The sequence below is a fragment of the Lynx rufus genome, unplaced genomic scaffold, assembly GCF_022079265.1.
Source record: "Lynx rufus isolate CCGP_SWC_20201006 ecotype Redwood Valley unplaced genomic scaffold, mLynRuf1.p SCAF_9, whole genome shotgun sequence".
In the NCBI taxonomy this organism is placed as follows: Eukaryota; Metazoa; Chordata; class Mammalia; order Carnivora; family Felidae; genus Lynx; species Lynx rufus.
The window spans coordinates 2,594,569-2,608,205 of NW_025814897.1; positions in this window are offsets into that span (position 1 = coordinate 2,594,569).

Below are 13,637 nucleotides of genomic sequence, written 5' to 3' on the forward strand. Positions count from 1 at the left end.
AAATACTGTAAGCTGCCATATGGAAAACGATACAGCATGGAAAACCATACTGGTGCCTTCATTTCTGGTGGTAACAAAGTTCTGACTTAGGGATACTTGTTCCTCCCTTGCCTTTGTACTCTGGCTGAGGAGCATGGCCAGGGAAGGCTCATATGGAACCCTGTTGACGTAGAGAGAAGATGCTACTGTATCAAGAAGATTCATTTCCCTTTCCTGGGATTTTTCTAACTCACTTCCCGGGGTGCACACATGCCCCAGTCGGCGTCATTTCCTCTTAGGACTACATCTGTGATCTGTATGTGCAATTGGTAATTTGTCACAAACGTTAGCCCAGTTTATCTAGATTAATCCCGCTATAGATTCATCATCAGTGACTTCAAATGGTCTCTCCCTACTGGCGAGCAAGGTTTATGTGGCCTTCATCAGCGCTTTTGATGTTGTATCCAAAACAAAACCAGTCTTCACCATTTTATTCCAAACGATGACCTTTTGTCAGCACTTTGCTTAGGAAATGGAAGCCCACCGGACACAGATGTCACACGTTGAACTGACACACACCAGCTTCTTTCTCTGTCTCTGTGCCGGTTAACGAACAGTGTCCCCCCCCCCCCCACCATTTCGGTGCAAAATGGTGTTATTGCTTCTTTTGTCTTTCTTCTGTGGGATCATCACCGTCCCGTTATTTCCACGACCTTGATGGTTTATTTGGCAAGTCTCAACGAGCTTAATAAACAGAACAACAAAATAATAATAATAACCAGAATGGACATTAAAAACACGTGCTCAGAAGTCAGAAAATCTGGGTTTGAATCCAGGCTCCTTGACAGTTTTCTGAGCCCACCTATGACTATCCACCCTCATCGGTAAAACCGGATAATTATGGCGGACTTCCTAAGGGTATTGAAAAAGATAAACTGAAATGATGGACACAAAGGGCTTTCAAGAATGCCTGGCATGTGGTCCACACTCAGGAAGTTAGTTCTTGTCGTTATTACCCTTCCTACCCAGCCCATATTAAATACTCATCAATGTTGTTTGCTGTGCTGTTGTGATTTGAGCTGAATGGTTTGGAAATCAAAGTCTACTTATGTTCCTCTCCGATAGCTTATTATCCGTGGGATACAGTCCCAGCAGGATGTGACGCCCGTCCCCTGCTGCTCCGTGCACTCGGTTTCTCTACTCCAGCCGTACTGGGGCTTACTGAAGCTGCTTATTTAAATATTTCTAAGCTGTTTAAATGGCAGAGTAAGGACTCACCGCATGCAAGCAATTATTTGTGTCTTTATTATCATTAGCAACAGCAAGCTTTGCCAACTGTCACCTGTCTTCCTCCGTGGCAAGCCATTCTCTCTGCTCTGAATGCCTGTTGTCAGACTGAGTCTGACACCCCACTGCAGAGTGCTTTCCGTGTCTTTAAAATAAAGCCAAAGAAGAAGAAGAGGTGGCATTGATCTGTGAAAGAATCACACATTTCTTGCAGATTTCTGGTTTTAGTTTTCTAGATTTCTTTAATTCTCGAGCTGTATTGAGATGTAAGTGAGAAATACCACAGTGTAGATTTAAGTTGTGATGGTTTGATAAACATCTATGTCGTAGAGTGGTTTCCACTGGAAGGTCAGTTGATGCATCCATACAGAGCCTCATCTAGTTTCCCTTGTTCCCCTAGGCCTGGTGCCTCTATCTCTCAGGTTTGCCTCATTTCCTGAATCGCTACTTGGCCCACAGGACTGGGCTCAGGTGCGAACTGTTAGCTGGAAACCTTCCTTCTCTCTGCCAATGGCCGTCAGCTCGCCTTCTCAGTGCTCCCATCCCACTCTAACTCTCAAAGCAGATATCGTAGCAAACTGTGTCCGGATGTTTCCCTTTGAGCAGACTGAGTTTAGAAACTGGGGTTTGGGGGTGCCTGGGTGGCTCAGTCAGAGGCACCCTCAGTCAGCGGGTCCCTGGGTGGCTCAAAATCAAGCGTCTGACTCTTGATTTTGGCTCAAGTCATGATCTCCTGGTTTGTGAGTTTGAGCCCCTTGTTGGGCTCTGTGCTGACAGCTCGGAGCCTGCTTGGGATTCTCTCTCTCCTCCTCCCCAGCTTGTGTGTGTTGCTTTCTCTCTCTCAAAATAAATAAGTAAACATTTTTTTTAAACAGGGCTTTTCTCATCTTTTCCCCTCTGCTTCTAGAAAAGTGTTTGCCACTTAGTATCTCCTGATGCTGACAGAATGAAGTAATAATTTGGAATTATGATGAATGAAAAAATGAACTGTTTGTGAGTTGGGAAGAAACCCAGAGGAGGCTGAACAAAGGGGCGGGGGGGGTGGTGGTGGATGAAAGAGAATGGGAATCATTCCATTTCCAAAGTTTCCATACGCCTTTTATTCTCAGTAACCCTGCGTGTGACAGTCTCACTGGGGCCACCAGGCATGCCAGTCACATTCAGTTCCCAGTGAGCCACTCAACAGTGTTTATGAAGCCTCCCCCCCACCAATTCTCAGAACTCAGAAGCGGTGAGATGCCCACAGTCCCAGCAGAACAAGTGGCTTCTTTCCAGGGTGACAAGCCCATGTTGTGGTTTGCTCCCAGAGATTCTGAGCGGTTATGCGCATTCCTCCTGCTCCTTTTCTCCTAAGGACACCTACTTGTGGGGGAAACTCTTAGTGGTAACTCTGCTTAGGAAGTTAGAGTTTCTTAAAGAAACACAGAGAAAGAAAATGATAATAGATCCCTACGGATAAAGAAATAAAGTGTTTCTTATGGCTTTGGATAGATGAGACCATAGCCCGTGTCACTCTGAGAGCATATGCTTGCTGAAGAAGGGACTCAGCCTCTATCGATGGTGAACTCAAAGGTGCTTTTAGGGAAGAACTTCTTTTCTGTCGCCTTCTCGCTTGTCCTAGATTCTTGCTGCTGAATGCTTTTCAGAGGGAAACAGTTACTTTGAACTAAGGGAAAGCAGTAGTTGTAGTTAAGTCTGACATTTAAGCTTGACACCGGTAATTCTTTGAATATCGTTGGGCAGAATATGTTGTTGCTTAGAAATCTGTCCTTTTATTTTAAGAGTTCTTTTTAACCCCACTATCAGTGGGATGTGTTGATAGGGTAACTCGATAATCTGCACAGTGATTTTCGTATGTGTGATGGTGAAACATAAAATTTTATATGTCATAGTCTGTTCCTCTATTGTTTCACACCCTCTAAAACTGATTTTCAATGTATGCATTAATAAAGTATTACTGTGTTATATTTTGAATTTTAAAGATCCTAAGGATTATAAAGTGGAGTGACGTCTGCCACAAGATGTGGTTCCCCAGACGTGGCCTGAGACCACCTGACATCCTAACGTTGCGAGTCAATGGCTGGTTCAACGTATCATAATATACCTTAGGGAAAATCATCTTTACTTCTTTTTACACCAGACACCGTCGAGACCACAATCCCTTTTCTCAAGGAATTTATGACGCAGCTGTTGCTGGAGAATGACTTATTTTCATACAATTATAAGCTAGGAAGATAAAAATGTAATAATAACAGCTCAGTGGCTGGTGGAAAACCAAACATCTTCATGGTTTAGTGTCTGCTTCAGAAAGCAGGTGCACTACGTACGTAGATGGCAGGGAGGAATCGCGGAGAGGTGCCTCAAGCTAATTCAGGATCTCTTGTAGAAAGTCAAAGGGATCCAACTGACCACCGGCAGCAAATGCTCTAACCATCTTTCATCTCTCTCTCTTTCTCAGTTTCCCACAGACCCCCTAACGCTCCTTCCTTCACCCACAAACCGGCCAAGCTCTGATCCTGACATAAAGCACAGAGAACTCTCTGCGGGCCCTCTGTTACCTCCAACTCTCATCGCTTTATTACGGACACCCATTTAGCATCTGCAGTTTCCTTAGTTTGTCTTCCTCTTTTACATCATCTTTTTCTCTTTCTCTTTCTTTCCTCCATCCTCCTTTCTCTCCCTCTCACTGTCAAATAAGGCTGTGTCTCCCTGAATCCACAGTCCTCAGTGTCCTCTTCTGGATCCCTGAAGCTTCATACTTCTCCGCTGATGGAATTAACTCGCAAAATACATCTGACATGAGGTGGTGCTATGGTATTCTTCCCCCAAATTGCCAGGAGTCACTGTGATTGGCCTCCTGTCTGATCAGTTTGGAATGGCCTCAGAACAAATATAATGATAGATGAGGATACGATCAGATTTAATCAAGTTATGAGGTCTTCCTAAATGGTTTTTTTATGTGACTGGTGATAAATCAACATACTGAGAAAATTAAGATGAAACACAGTCTCTGGAGCCTTGTTTACTACCTAAGGGATGCATCCTTGTCCAACTCAATGTGGAGACTTATCAAAAAAGCCACAAAGTATTTCATTTCCCATCGATCCTTGTTTTTAAACTCCACAAAAACATGAACAATCTGTTTGCCATAAAAGTAAGTTATATTTGCTTAGTAAAACCAAACAAAGAGTTCGGCCATGATATAAATGTAAATAAAACAGCAAAAAATATTTCTTCTCTTAACATTTTTCTTATCTACATGAACCAGGCTTAAATGATTCTGACCGATCTACTATCGTTTAGTGTTCCGGATGACTTCATTTTTACCACTAAAAGAAATGTTTTTCACTTTTAAAGACATGAAATTAAAACTCACAAATAATATACATTCCTACCTATATACGGCAAATATCATTGTCAAATATACATAGACACTTGTCAAAAATATTTTTGCCAATACGTTTGTCAAAAATATTTACATGACGAATATATTGCACAGCAGGTTCCTGGCGGGGAAGCTGCCTCTCCTGCTGCTATATGGGCACCTGCAACCACGATTGGCAAAGCTGTGTCAAAGAAATGGAGAAGTCAGTAATCACCCCAATGGGTGTCATAGTGAGTTGTTTAAAAACCAGCTCGTAATTGATACCAAGTAAAAGCACTGGGCACCCATTAAAATATGACGTGATTGAGAAACAAAGTACACTTGAAACTTTCGAAAGGAAAAAAAAAAAACCACCTGATTTTAAGACTTGCTCTAAAGCTCATTAATCACGACGCTGTCATATTGGTGTGAAAGGAACAGAATACAGAGTCCAGAAATGGACTGCCACGAATATGATCAATTGATTTTTGGTAAAATCGTCAGGGCTGTAAAATAGAGAAGGGCTCGTCTTTTTAAACATGGTGCTGGAATAATTGGCCGTCTGCTTGCAAAAAACATGAACCTTGGCCTATACTTCACATCTTATGCAGACATAAAGTTATAATGGATCATGGGCTTAAATGTAACGTACGAAACCATAAAAATAATAGGAAAAAGAGACAGTAGAAAATGTTCATGCCCTTGGGTTAGAGGAAGAGTTTTTAGATATGATACTAAAAGCATAATCCTCTAAAGAAACAAACTGACAAATTGGAGTTTATAGAAACTTAAAACTTTTGCTCTGTAAAAGTCATTATTTAAGAGAATGAAAAACGCACGTCACAGATATTTATAAATTATATTTCAACCCACAATTTTTATTCAGAACATATAAGTGATACCCTCCATAATAAATTAACAACCCAATTTTACAAATGGACAGAGACATTTGGCTAAAGAAAATCTATGGATTGCAAGTACTTATATAAAAAGATTGTCAACATTCAACAATAGGGAAATGAAAATTGAAATCACAGAGCTTCCATTCTAAACCTTTTAGAACGGTTAATCATAATAACAGGGCGGATACTTGACAATTCCACGTGCTTGCAAGTATATGAAGCTACTTAAATTCTCCTGTTTTGCTGGTAGAGATGCAAAATTGCAGAGGCACTGTGGAAAACAACTTGACTGTCTCTTACAACGTGAAGCATGCGCATACCACATGACCCAGAGATCTCACTGCTACATATTTAGCCAAAAGAAATGAAAAGTTGTGTTGGCAGAAAGCCTGTGTGCAAGTGTTTACGGAAGTTTTATTTCTCGCACTAAATACGTGGGAACAAGCCAGGTATCATTCACTTGGTTAATGGATAAACAATCAGTGGTGCATCTACAAATGAACGACAGCTTAGCCATTTACAAAGGAAAAGGACGTTCTGGGGAATCTCGTAGTGGCAGAACGTGGGGAAGTACTTTAAGAGCAACATAAGATGTAAATATGCGGAAAGGGCGCAAATGCAGTGCCTCGTGGCCGAAGGTGAAACAGTTTGTGCAACCTAAATAATAATAGTGGATTATAATCCAAAGAATAATGTAAACATTTTTGAGTCTAAACTGATATACAAATAGCTGTAAGAATAAATTAATGGAAGAGAATGGACAATTCTTCATTATAGAAGAAATACAATGAATAAGTGTGGAAAGAATGAAGGACATAAAAACATCTCCATTAGAATACCACGGTAATTCCTGGGGGCACCTGGGTGGCTCAGTTGGTTAAGCATTCGAGTACCTCATTGGGCTCTGTGCTGACAGCTCAGAGCCTCGGTCCTGCTTCAGATTCTGTGTCTCGCTCTCTCTCTCTGCTCCTCCCCCACTTGCTCGCTCTCTCTGTCTCAGAAATAAAGTAAACATTAAAAAAAGAAGAACACCATGGTAATTCCTGCAGTAGGCAAGATCCACACATGGATGCTAAAGTTAACAGGCAAAACCTTGAGGATAAAGAGTGTATTTGCCTAATTTCAAAGCATTTTCCACAAAACAAATGTTAACTACAAGGAGAAAACATAGCAACTTTATGTTAGAAGAATATGGCACATCATTTAACCAAGTGATGAAATTGAGCATCAGCAGAATATAATCTGTCAACATCATGTGCCTCCAGAAAAGATGCACCTAGGCACTTCGCCTCTGCGGCGTTCTTTCCAGTAATGTGTACCCTCAGTTGAATTATGAGAGAACATATGACAAAGCCAAATTAAGAGACCTTTTATAAAATAATTGACCAGGACTCTTCAGAAATCTCAAGGTTAAGAAAGAGACCAAGGAGCCATCACAGATCAGAAGAGAGTAAGGAAACACGATAGTAACAAGCATTGAGGACCCTGGACTAGATCCTAGTGCAGGAAAGGACATTAATGGAGGAGCTCGTGAGATCCCAGTAGAGTCTCTGGTTTAGTGCAGAGAAACATAGCCATGCGAACTTCTTAGCTGTGGCGACGGGGCTGTGGTTCAGTAAGGTGTTGTCTTCAGGAAAGTCTGCATCACTGTTCAAACACTCTCTGCTACTTCTGTAACTCTTCTGTACCTCTAATTTTTTTAATTTGAAAGAAAATGGAAAGTAATCTTTAATCTTTAAATTAGGATTTCCTTTTCTAGGAGTCTCTTAAAATCAATAGTCAAAAAGATTATGGGGCACCAGGGTGGCTCAGTTAGCTACACATCCAACTCTTGGTTTCCGCTCAGGTCATGATCTTATGGTTTGTGGGATCGAGCCTCACGTTGGGCTCTGTGCTGAGAGCGTAGAGCCTGCTTGGGATTCTCTCTCTCTCTCTCTCTCTCTCTCTCTCTGCACTTCCCCCACTCATGCTCAATCTCTCTATCTCTCAAATAAATAAACATTAAAATAAAAAGACTATGACCCAGAAGGAGAGCTACTAGAAAATACAGGTATGTGATAAGCCACATAACAAGACAATTCACGAAAATGCTGTAAGAACCAAGAGAAAAGTTAAGTGAAAAATGTGAGACATTGTTACACTTCATGGCGCCGAATAGAAGGAAGTGTCTCACCTTCTCCAAGATTCTGCCCAGGATTTCGTAAAGCTTTATTTTGTAAATCAGCCAGCCGCCTTTAACAGGGAAACATACAGTTAGAATGGAGTTAGTTTTGTAGGTGAACCAACAAAAGGTCCTGAAAAGAAAGAAGAATTAAAAGGAGGTCCGAAAAAGAAAGCACCTGTGGAAAGGCATCACAGATCCAAACAGAATAGGAACAATCCCCTTTGAGAAAGAACATAGCCACTGTGGGTGCTGGAGTTTCCCCTTAGACCATAGATCTTGACATTTGACCTAACTGATCTTCAGATGTGACATATCTTCTTGCTTGTCCAAAAGAAAGGACATTTGCTTTCCTTTTGTAGATTTGCAAATGCAAATATATATATCCAAATATATCACTAGTTTATTAGATTCAACTATAAAGAAGCATGTTAAAACAGGACTGCTGTCCAGAACAATAAACGTGAGTTCCACCTTGTACTGGTGCCAACATCTCCCAAATGTGTCCCTTTCAGGCCATTGTTTCCATTCCCAGCTAAGAAAGCGCAGTCGAAAAGGTACCCTGAAATCGTCAAATTTGGGTCCTGATTTCCAAAATGCCTATGTGCGGTCCTATTGTACAGCTTTCGTGAGGCGAGAAGGAGCTGAAAGCTACAACCCTCTAATCATGGCTTGGTCTTTCTGGCCACCAGTCACCATCTAGCACCTATCTGGAGATCCCAGTCACCCAGCCACCTCATTAACATACAAAAGACTCTCTTATTCCTCAGCAGATTCCAAGGATTTTAGGAGATCTTCTAGACTCCTTCTAGCTGCCACTCAAAATGACAACCAACCTCTCTTATTTACTGCCGCTGTGGGCTACCCTTGTGCCTGCACTCATGAGCAAGCAAGGCAAAGGTGGCAATTGAGAAGACCTCCATTTCCAGAGAGAGGTGGGACTGACCGCCTCTTTGAAACATAGCTTAGAACAATAAACAAGCAGTAGGAAGGACTGGTTGAAAAGATGGCCAAGGGGAGGACATGACACCTTTTTGTGGTAGATAGCATCTGCAGTCTTTATCACTACTAAAAGAACATCTGATCTGAACAAATATCAGCAGTTACAGAATATTTACCTAGGTGAAAACCCGAGCTTTCTTTAGCAATAAATGCACCTATTTATAAATCTGAAATATTGGGGTGGAGCAGGAATGAAACCAAGGTTACTCCAGTCAATAATACATTAATGGTGTCTTACTGATTATATATATATAAAAGCAGAGAGAGAGACAGAGAGACAGACACTTTGGCCCCAGTTTATGGCACAGATCTCCTAAAATCCTTGGAATCTCCTGAGGAATAAAAGTCTTTTGTATGCTAATGAGGAGACTGGTGACTGGGATCTCCAGATAGGTGCTAGATGATGGCTAATGGCCCAAAAGACCAAGCCATGACTACAGGGTTGTAACTTTCAGCTCCTCAGTCTACAAACCCCACCCTTTGGAGAGAAGGCCTGGGGATTGAATTCAATCACCAATGGCCAATGATTTAATCAACTGTGCGTGTATATAATGAAACCTATATAAAAACCCATTTGTAGTGTAGTTAGAGGATCATCCTAGTTGGTACACACATAAGTGTGCTGGAAAGGTGGCACGCCATGGGAAGGAATGGACCTACCTACTGGGCACAACCCTCCCCCCACTGAATACCTTCACCTACGTTTTTCTTCCCTTTAGGTGTTCCTAATGTGAATCTCTTGAAATAAACTAGTAAACATAAGTAAACACGAGTTCTATGAATCCTTCTAGCAGATTGTTAAACCTGATGAAGGACTTGTAGGAACCCAAATTGATCAGAAATATGGTGGCCCTCTCTACCAGGACTTGTGAGTGGAGTCTGAAGGGGCAACAGTCCTATGGAGCTGAGTCCTTGACCTATGGGGTCTGCACTAACTCCAGGAATCGGTTTCAGATTTTAATCAAATTGTTGGACACCCAGTTGGTATTGGGAAATCTGAGAAAGTGGATATCTCTTTCTTAATCTGACTACCTGGATTTTAGCCTGTTCTATTAGTGGAAGGAGGGGGAAAAGATTTAGTGCTTGAGGGTATCAGTAGGTTTACAATTCATACTTGTGGGAGTATGAGTGAGAACATGGAGTGGTATACCCACTTCCACCATCACCAAAAGAACCAGGGATCATCTTTTCCCACCTCACCCCTACCCTTCTGTCTTGTGGCAGGACTCAGGTGGCCAGAGACCAGCATCTACCTCGTTGAAACCTTGGAATGATACTCAAATTTGCAAGATGCAGACTTCAGTAAACTGTGAACAGAAAGGGGAAAGAATCTAAGGGAATGGGATTTTTCTCTAAAGAATTGACATTTTTCTCACAGATGGAGGTAAAGATTCAGAACACGAGGTGAATATGGAAGGCACATGAACTTAAAGTAAGAGGAGCGAGATTAGGAATCAAACAAGCATTCTCAGAGGAAGCCCTATTATGACAGTCCATTGTCTTCAAGTGTCTTCGTCCTTGATATTCAAAAAAAGTTCACATTAGAGTCTTAATTTTCTTTTTTCTTTATAGCAAATCTCCTTAATCCTGTTCATATTATCTTGAGCTCTCTGAGGAGAGGGACTCTGACTACTTAACTAGATTACAAATTGTAGGTGAGGAACACTGTCCATGGTGAAGACTTGAAAGGATAAACAGACTCGGGATCCTCAAAAAAAAAAGGTGCAAGAGGGGCCCCTGGGTGGCTCAGTCGGTTAAGCATCCGACTTCAGCCCGGGTCACGATCTCGCGGTCCGTGAGTTCGAGCCCCGCGTCGGGCTCTGGGCTGATGGCTCAGAGCCTGGAGCCTGATTCCGATTCTGTGTCTCCCTCTCTCTCTGCCCCTCCCTCGTTCATGCTCTGTCTCTCTCTCTGTCTCAAAAATAAATAAACGTTAAAAAAAAAAAGGTGCAAGAGATATAGAAAGAGGCATTCTGCTGATGCAGGATGACTTTGGCTGTGGTCCTCTCATTGGGGAAGAGAGAGCACGTGGGGGTCTCTGTGTTATACTCGCTCTTCATGATTTGCTGATGCATTTCAGTGTTCATTCAGGGTTATTTCTCTGGTGACAAAGGGCCAGTCCTAAAAGGGAATTTGGGACTTGACATCCTAGATATTGGGAAGGATCCATGCTTTGAGCGTGTGTGTGTGTGCGTGTGTGTGTGTGTGAAGTGTCTGAATCCATTTTCTCTGAACATATTTGGGGACCACAAAAGTAGTCAAGAGTTCCTAAGTATGCGAAGTGAAGTTGGAGGGGAATCAATATACGTGTGTTTGTGCTACGTAACTCTCTGTGTGTGTTGAAGCATGCATGTCTGTATTTTAGTCCTAGGTGACAAATTTTACTTTGACATTTGAGGCAACGGATGTAGGATAGATTGTAATAAACGGGGTGATCTCTAATTAGTTCAGTGCTAAATTATGGAATGTTCAAATGGTCTTGCTCCTGGTGGGAAAGTGGGGAAATGACAACAAGTTGAGAATTCTGTAAAAATTGACTCTGACGTGCATGTCTCAGCTTCCTAAACTCTTATACATTATGAGGGCTAAGGCCATACCTTGTATACTTCTTCTATATTTTTGTTACCTACCCATAATACTAAGCATGTAATAAGCCCACATCTAATTAATTAGTAAGTTGCCTGAGTTAGGGGCACCTGGATGGCTCAGTCGGCCAAGAGTCTGACTTCGGCTCAGGTTGTGATCTCACGGTTCATGGGTTCGAGCCCCAAGTTGGACTCGATTGTTGTCACTGTGCAGCCTGCTTAGGATACTCAGATCCTCTGTCTCCCTCTCTCTGCTCCTTGCCTGCTCTCACTCTCTTTCTCTCAAAAATAAACATTTTTTTTAAAAGGTGGCTGAGTTAATAATAGAGTGGTATTACATAAATAGAACACTCAGATGTTCAATATTTGGCCAGTGATGGATGAGGGTTTTAAAAGAGCGTGGAGAATATTTGCTAGGAAATCTGGGTTTACGACTAATTGGATGCATAAATTTGTTTGCGTTTAAAATTGAAATTGGGCTCATAAAATCAGTACAATTCATGTTCACTTGGGTCCCCAAATTTGCATTATCTGATAAGCAATAGAAAATGTGGAGTCTAAATTCAGTATGAAGATAAAGTAAAGATTCATAATTTCCTTTTAATGAGGGAGTCAATAGTGTCTGAAGAAACCTAGACTATTACTTATTTCCCAGAAGAGGATCCTCACGGAGCCTGGTGTTCCTCATGAATAAGAGCCTGTTGTCTACAGAGACACGACTTGCCTTTGAATTTCAGATCTGCCACTGACTATCTGTATGACCTTAGGCAAGTTTCCTAAACTTTCTGTGCCTCAGTTTACCCTCCATAAACAGGGGTAATAATAGAAGCCACCTGTTAGCATCCTTGTGAGATTAATGGGTTGATTAATGGATTAGTACGTGCACGTGCTCAGTGTGTAGAGATGGCCGGGCACAGATTAATTCATCAAAAATGTTATTGTGAACAGGAAGATTATACTCATTTCCTGTTGCTCCTGTGGCAAATTATCAAAGTTAGAGGCTTAATACAAGACCATTTTATTATCTGACCACATGACTTTAATATCTTACAATATTGTCTTTTTATCTATCTGTAGGCGACATGTCTGATACAGGTCTCACGAGGCGAACATTAAGATTCCGTGGAGGGCATTCCTCTCTGTAGGCTCGGGACGAGGATCTGTTTCTCTGCTGTCTGGTCTTGTTGCCAGAATTCACTTCCTTGTGGATGTTGGATCTAGGTCTCTGTGTTCTGGTTGGCTCTGAGCCTAGGGCCATTTCCAGTTTCCGCCTCATTGCTTGGATCATGGCCCCCACCCGCTATGTTCACAGGCAGATGAGGTCCTTGTCCTGTGGCTTCTCTTACACTCCTCTCGTGGCTGTAATCCCCGATGGGAAAGGATCTTCCCTTTCAAAATTTCACGACATTGACAATGAGGAACCCGCCCGGGTGATCCAGGATCACCTTCCCAACTGGGAGTCCAGGCCCTGAATTGCATTGCATCCCTTTGTCCTTTGAGGTCACGTAGTCACAGGTCCGGAGACCGCTGTGTGGAAGTCCTTCCACTGTTGAGGGGGGTCATTCTGCTGCTGCGGTGGTGATAGCCTTACAGTTGAGGGCAAGGTTTCAGATCATTGCCGTTGCCAGGTGATCAGCAAGGGGATTTTTCGGTTTCTTGTATGTTTTTCAAAGTGGGAAGGAGGAAGTGACCGGCTACCCTGGGGTCTCTGTCCCAGGGAGTGTTTATAAAATGTTCTGCTGACACATTATTTTTGTGAGATAACAGACGTGAAATGAAACAAAAAAGTGTGTATAGGAGGGACTCATGGCTGTTTGTCAAATAAGACTGATAAATAAAGCACGTTCAATCTGATTTTTTAACGGAAGATTATTTACTACCCTTAATATGCTAATGTGCATTGTGACTTTCAAAAAGGGGTGGATAGTGTTTCCTAATCTTATTTGGCTACAGAAATTTTATTTTTATTTATTTCTTGAGGGCTTCTGAATTAACTTTAGATGGTCTAGGCACTTGGCATTCTAACAGTGTACTTGGCAAGCAGTGAGGACAACGTCTCATTGCTTACGAGGGAGACTCTACTCTGGACATATTTAAATGTTGTCTTAGGTATAACATCCTCTTTAGGGCTTATTTTTCTTTCAAAAGATATGGGGGCGCCTGGGTGGCGCAGTCGGTTGGGCGTCCGGCTTCAGCCAGGTCACGATCTCGCGGCCCGTGAGTTCGAGCCCCGCGTCGGGCTCTGGGCTGATGGCTCAGAGCCTGGAGCCTGTTTCCAATTCTGTGTCTCCCTCTCTCTCTGCCCCTCCCCCATTCATGTTCTGTCTCTCTCTGTCCCAAAAATAAATAAATGTTGA